Raw genomic sequence first — 7,492 nt, 5'->3', positions numbered from 1 at the left:
TCTATTTATAATCAGTTATCATATGGCAAATATGGAAATGTTTCCTTATTGGGAGTTAGACATAGAAAAAGTTTATTGTAGGGTTCATGAGTGTTGCTATAAGATTAGAGTATTGGAATAAACCCACGCTCACTTAGATCGCTTCATGGATTTTATCACGAGTGATTCGTGAGATGATAATATCTTATATTCTTGAAACCGAGATGTGTAAGTTCTATCTTGTGTGTCGGTTACACATTGATAATATGTAAACGCACCAGTAACTTGGTGTTATAGAACATATTGTTGTGTGTGATTCAGTGAGTGAGTACAAGCGTGCATTGAGTCGAAGTTTATCTGTTCCTTCTACCCAAAGTGGGATAAAAGCGATATATGTGGGCCCCTCGATTGTTTAGTTATGACACCCTAAGCGCTTGGCCAAGTCGGGACAATGTTGTTGTGTTCAATTGTAGTCTGTTGTCAGACGTCATAAATCAGAAGTTGGGAAACAACACATAGATAGAGAGAGAATGATTTAAATCCATGTCTCAGTCTATACGATATCAAGAATAGAGGAATATATGATCCCTTATCTAAAGGACACGTTATCTGATAAGATCAGCGTTGACAACGACTTTTGAAAGCTACGATTATTGATTAGGTTCTGAAGTCATGCAAAATAGTTATTAGACTTATCCAAGTGTGAGACTGTTGGCTTAGTGTCTAAGTCCATAACTATTATGGGATGTACTTGACCCGATTATGAGCATGGCCCTTTTGGGTTGCCTTCACCCTAGCAACTTGTATGATGAATTATGGAAAGAGAGGATTAATTATGATTTATTAATATATTATATGAATAATATATTAAAGGAGAAATCGTATTATATAATTAATATTAGTCAAGAATTAATTAAGAATTATTTTTTGTGACTAAAAGACATTAATTAAACTTAGGGGATTGGAATTGTAATTATAAGATAGTTGCAATTAGGCTATGGATCACCTTGGAACATAGGTTGGACGAATTCTGTGGGAAGCCCATAAAGAAATCATCCAAGGGTTGTTCTAAATAGAGTCCATGGGTTGCTTAAGGCTTAAGCATTCAGATTAGGGTTTCCCAGTTGTGAACCTTAATAGGCTAACCATATATAAGGACCCCTTAGCCCCAAAAACGTGGCTAAGAGTTTCCTTAGGGTTTCTAGACGTTTTTGGATCCCTCTTCTCTTCTCCCTCTTCATTCTTATTGCTCTGGTGTTTGTGACTCCAGTAGCGGTGCAACACTTGACGCACTAAGCTTTCTGAAGCAAATTACAAGGAGGACTAGATTGTTATTACTACATAACAATCAAAGGTAATTTCTAAACCCTTGATTGAGTTCATAGTATGATAGATCTAGGGTTTATGGCTTTGGATAATTCAATTGTATGTTTATTAGACAAACTAGATCCAAAGCATTAGGGTTTGCATGTACACCATACGAATGATGTAGTGCTCGAAACCCATCAGTATGATGGTAGATTCATGCTAAAATACAAATTATTGATTGAATATGATATGTGATGATGTTGTATGATATATGTTTGGAAAAATGATTTATGTATGATGTTAAGCCAATTGCATGCTAGTGATGATAGATGTTGTATTATGGTGATTGATATATTATGCATGATTTTGTGTTGGGGAATAGTGATGAATGATGAATGACCGTTCTATATATAAATTAAAAAATAAATTAATAAAATATTAGGAAAATACTAAGAGGGGATATGGTAGTAACCTCAACTTAGGGGTATATCCTATCCGAATATAGTGATGGCCTAATAGGTTTATATAGGACCTATCGAAAAGAGCTTAAGCCAAATCAAAGTCAAGTGGTTTTCTAGACAAGCATTTCAATACATGGTTCTTTGATATAGGGTCATGGGTGATGTTGGCTATATGAGAATTCCATATCAAACACGATGTTTGATTAGGGGTATCAATGATGGAAAATACCAAATTCAACACTCCCAAATGATAACGCACTATAATTGTGCATGCAACATCGAAGTAGTGAACGCAACGAATCGGTGGTAATGCTACAAGTGACAGTGGCACTTTAATTGTGCATTGGGTCGAGCTGATCATGTTCGTAGGGAATGGGGTAATTCCTTTTGGTTTAGCTATGTGAAAAGGCCTAAAATAGTGATGATCAATGATGTAAGCGAAGACCGAAAGACGATAATTACAAAGATGTTAAAATGCTAATAAAGCTTAAAAAGTAATTACAACGATGATCGGAGCAAAGATTTATATATATATATATATATATATATATATATATATATATATCGTATTATAGTAATGATAATGTTGAATAACTAATCAAAACGATCAATAAAAGAAAGTTAAATATTTAATATTTTAAGGTGATGAATAACGATGGATAATTACTATGATGAATATAACAAAGATTAATATTTAATATATTATAGTGATGGATATGGATGAATGTGTGAAGTTGAAAACATGTTATGTGATGATAATTTGAATGATTGACTCGTTATGGGATATATATATATATATATATATATATATATATATATATATATATTGACATTCTACACATTGTTGGATTATGAAGCAGTTCATTGTAACGCCTGTGTTTCCGGGCTTGCCATTTTTAGCAATGTAATAGTCTAGGTTAACCTTTGTAACCCGTTTTGAAATAATAAAACTGTATTATTTGAATATTATGTGTTTTGTGGTTCATTGCTTAATTATGTGGTTTGATTAGTTAAGAATAAAAATAAGCGTCAAAATTAAAGTGTGAGATAAGCCCGATATCTTTTCATAAAGTTGTAGTGGTCGAAACAAGGATTCCGGAGATATAAGGAATGCCGAAATCCGAGTTATAACGAAGAAGTTATGACTTGTCGAAGTTTCGCGACAGAATCGACACGACCCAGCGCGACCCAGCGCGACGTAAATAGTGAATTTAAGGTAGATAGATATCTATCCTTAGTGATCTAAATGAGAATTGAAGATCTCATTGATAGTAGTGCAACGGCGGAAAGACAGACGGAAACGGAGTTCAGATGAAGGAGTTATGAATTTCGAACGGAGTTTTCCTGTCCCGGCCTACTAAAGATAATATATAAGTAATATACTTATAATATATTAAAAATAAATTCAAAATTAGCCAATGGAGTCTAAACGAGAGTTGTAGAGCACAATCTCACCTTCGCAGCGATATAAAGAACGTCGAAAACGGAGTTCGTATGCGAAAGTTATGAATTTCTGAAGTTCGGGGCGCGAAACCCCAAAACTGTCAGAGCCCACGACGTGGAACAAGGTTGCCACGACGTGGCAAGTGTCCTGTCACCTCCGGAAGGCCCCCAGATGCAAGTTGGGATGACGCATGCAGTGACGACCAAGCCCACGACGTGGAACAAGGTTGCCACAACGTGGCAAGGGCCAAATTTGCCCTATAAATAGATTTGAAGGGCCAGCCGTTTAGGGTTGCTATTTTCTCTTTTCTCTCTCCCGTTTTGCATCGATTTGCGTGACAGAAGTACCCCGAAGCCCCGGTAATATTCCCAAGTCCCGAAGCAAGTCCCGAGATCCCGAAGATCCCGAGAAGTGCGGTTCCTGAGCCGAAGCTCTGCCTGCGAGAAGTTCGATTTTTGAAGAGATCTTCCAGATTTGCTGAGGATTACTACTTTTGCAAGTCGTAGTGTTGTCCGATCATCTTCTGATCAAGTGAGTGTATACTACCTTTCATAAACACGATAATAATACAAGTATGGTTTGAGTGTATTAAGTATATTGTTGTTTATATGTGTGAGTGTGTAGTTACTTTCTTCCAAATACAATAATATGAAATATTTTATATAAAATACGTGCTATATGTATATATTTGGTTGTGTTATGTGTGAATGTGTATTCACTCTCTTCTATCTTATAGATCTGATTATTTCTCTATGAGATATGTGTTATGTGTGTGTGCCTCATCTGTTATGTGATATATGTGTTGATTAAAGTATGCTATACAGATTTTTAAACTATGTATACAAATGTTTATTTTTATCTACTAATATGTTGGGTAGAACATGGGTAGATACTTGGTGTGTAATAAACAGATGAGAGGCCTCGTTGTTGTTTGATTTAGTCATCTAGCGGAGTTTAGATGACGACCACATACTTTTCTAGATAGTCTTGTGGAAACATTAGCAGGTTCGCCACCTGTAGGTGTTAATGAACTTGGGTGTTCATTCGCTGTACTCCATCCCCCTCATGGTTGCCTTATTTGACTTATATTGCTGAGGTACCCCCGAAGCATGTGTTGTCGCCCCGATGAAATATTCTTAGACTAGGTCCCTTATGTTAGTTGTTTTAGGGACATTAAAGTGAGAATAACGGGAATGGGTAATTGGGTTATTGTTGGTTGGTGAAAATTAAATATGATATTTATTGTGGGTTGAAAACCCTATATGCTCACCAGGCTCCCAAGCCTGACCCACTCAGTTTTATTTGTATTACAGGAAGTGGCGCAAGGGCATGAGATGGATGAACCATCAAGTTGTTTTGTTTACAAGTCTGCATATGTTTATATTTGTTATATGACTTGTAATGTATTCGTTTATGCTTATTGGTATGTATCGGAACATGACACCCCGAGTTTTGATTATAATGAAAATACATTTCTTTTATGAAATGCTTCAGTAAACATTGTTTTATCATATTTTGTTTTTGGGAACAAATTCCGCAACTCTTTCAAATCAAAAGGATTTACTCTGAAAATATTTAAAAGCATAAATGAAAATCGGTCTTTTCTGGCCGAGATTTTGGGGATGTCACAGTTGGTATCAGAGCATTAGTTTAAGCGAACTAGGAATTTGTAGGATTTCTAGACTTAAACTTAGAATGCTAAGTGAAGTTTTGAGATGTGTGTTTGTTATATTTTAGACACGAGCACTAGTATATTTTAGGAAAGTTGCCTAAAATGCTTTATGTGCTAAATGTTATATGTTGCCATATATGATATTATTTGTTCGAATCTATGGTCTGTTGCCGACCGGATCTAGAAACTTTATGTGTGTAGGATTCTAAGCGTGTGTCTACGATATTAGAACTAGCATGTAAACGTTTCGGCGTGATAAGGATGATTTGAATATCTATCGTCAATGAGGATCCGATTGGGGTTATGGATTGGATCTCCGAAATGGAGTTAGCCTTTATGACATGTGGCTGCAGAGGCAAGTTGCAGACTATCTATGCCGTGCGTCAATTCCGAGGTGGAGCCGTTCGTTGGTGGAACACTCTAGGGAAGACCTTAAGCCCTAATGAGCCACTACAATTGTCATGGGCAGAGTTCTTGGTGCAGTTCAAGCGCAAGTTCTGCTCGGCTCAAAATCTTTTGGAGTTGGAGAACAAGTTCCTAACATTGACTAAAGGCAGCATGTCAGTTGATGAATACACCAATAACTTCACCGATAAGATGGAGTTTGCCTTGCGTGTCACACCCCCAAACCTGAACGGCGGAAACGTTCGGGGGCGGATGACTTCATGTGGTAATGTAACAAATGAATACATAGTAAAGAAAGCAATACAACCATCATATATATAATTGAAAGTTTACATTTGTCAAAAGTTACAGGTTCAAAACCAATTACAATATGATGTCAAAATACGAGATTAAACTGGCGCCGCAGCATCCCTTCATCAAAAGCAAAATGAATACCTGAAATTTACTGATTTCCTGGGACATACAAGTAATTTTGAAAGAGTAGATCAGCATTTAAGCTGGTGAGTTTCATAAGTATCTAAATGATAATGTTTGAATGAAATGAAATGTTTTGTCCTTGTTTGTTTGTGTTTAGAAAATCCCATATTTTCTACTAGTATAATAGTAGCCTTCACTCAAGACCAATGTTTGTTTCTAAAATATATGTAAGTGTAAAATAACCAATGAGTTTGAAAACCTTGTAAATCAATGCATTTTTAATACCCCTTGTGAGTTTTATAACCATACTATCGACTCGGAATGCCTATACACAACGTTCTTCAGGCGTTGGAATGTTATGACGTTTGTCACCCCAAACGGTGGAATGCAGCTAACAGTCAGGGCGCGGGTTGTCAAGCCCGTATAGATCTATACACAAACACCATGCTCCCCCTCCAAGGGATTCTGGTATATAATACAGGACTTGAAATGTGTACTCGAACGTACATGAAGTTAGTGTCTCACGAAACCGTGGTATAAAAACAGATCTACTTGTTAAAATGTTACGTTTGTTCTTGTATACGAAAGTAAACTTCTTGAAATTCATGTTTCTAGTACATAAGAGTTAGAAATTTGTTCGTAAAACCATACCTATTATAGTGTTCTAAAAGTGTGTCTTGTTTGTTTAGAAATACCTAGAAAAGGAATCACTTGTTTATGAAAGCATAGATTTTTGGTGTAGAGTCCAAGATAGACAAGAATAATCTAAGAAAACTTTAGTTTATACATACATTACAACAAATTTATATTTCAAAAGATAGAATGCCATTTTAACATATGTTATATATATGAAAGTTCCTTAAAGGTTTATAAATCGCATGTGATTTGGATATATAACAGCATATAAAAGAGTTTCTTTATGTAACACACGATAATACTTGTGTGTTTTACTTGTAATCCCCCCCTTGAAAGCATATAAAAGAATTTATAAAATATTTAAAAGGTAAATTAAGGGGTATGAACTCACTTGAAAGTTTGAAGATAGCGAGATGGAAAACCGGGCAGAGTTTCGTCTCGGGAAACGGATTTTCCTCGGGATTCTCGGGAGTAAAATCGACCCTCGGGACTTGAGCAAAAAGACCAGAGCTTCGGGTTTGAACGGGCACGGAAAACGAGGCAAGATTGTGAGAGAGAGGAGAGAAATGAGCCCTTTTCTCGGAAGCCCTCGCATCCTATTTATAGGAAGGCTGAACTGCCTCGGTACGCGGGGCGTACGCTCGTACGCAGCGCGTACGCGTACGTCATGCATGACCGAAGCCTCGACTGGCTCGGCTTCGGATGGGACGGGTTGCTCGGGAGGCGGGTCGGACGGGTCGGACGCTTCGGACGGGTCGGACGGGTCAGACGGGTCGGACGCCTCGGATAGGGCGACGTGGACGATCAGAGGCCAAGTCTCTCGGGTACGCAGGGCGTACAGGGGTACGCAGCGCGTACCTCGGATGAGGACGTTGACTCCTCTTCGGATAAGGTCTGATTTTGAATTAAATAAATATATAATTTATTTAATAAACTTCAAAAATTCATATCTTCTTCATACGAACTCCGTTTTCGATGGTCTTTATATCCACACGTAGGTGAGACTACGCTCTACAACTTTCATTTAGACTCCGTCGGCAAATTCTGAAATTATTTTTTTATTATTTATTTTAAACTCATCGTGTTTATGGAATTTCTTTGAAAATTCATAACTTCTTTATCTGATGTCGGTTTTTGCCAGACTTTTTACCGCTAGAATACCATTGTCGA

The sequence above is a fragment of the Lactuca serriola genome, chromosome 8 (genome assembly GCF_051521515.1).
Source record: "Lactuca serriola cultivar US96UC23 chromosome 8, Lser_US96UC23_V15, whole genome shotgun sequence".
Classification (NCBI taxonomy): domain Eukaryota; kingdom Viridiplantae; phylum Streptophyta; class Magnoliopsida; order Asterales; family Asteraceae; genus Lactuca; species Lactuca serriola.
Note: the sequence above shows the minus strand (reverse complement) of the source record.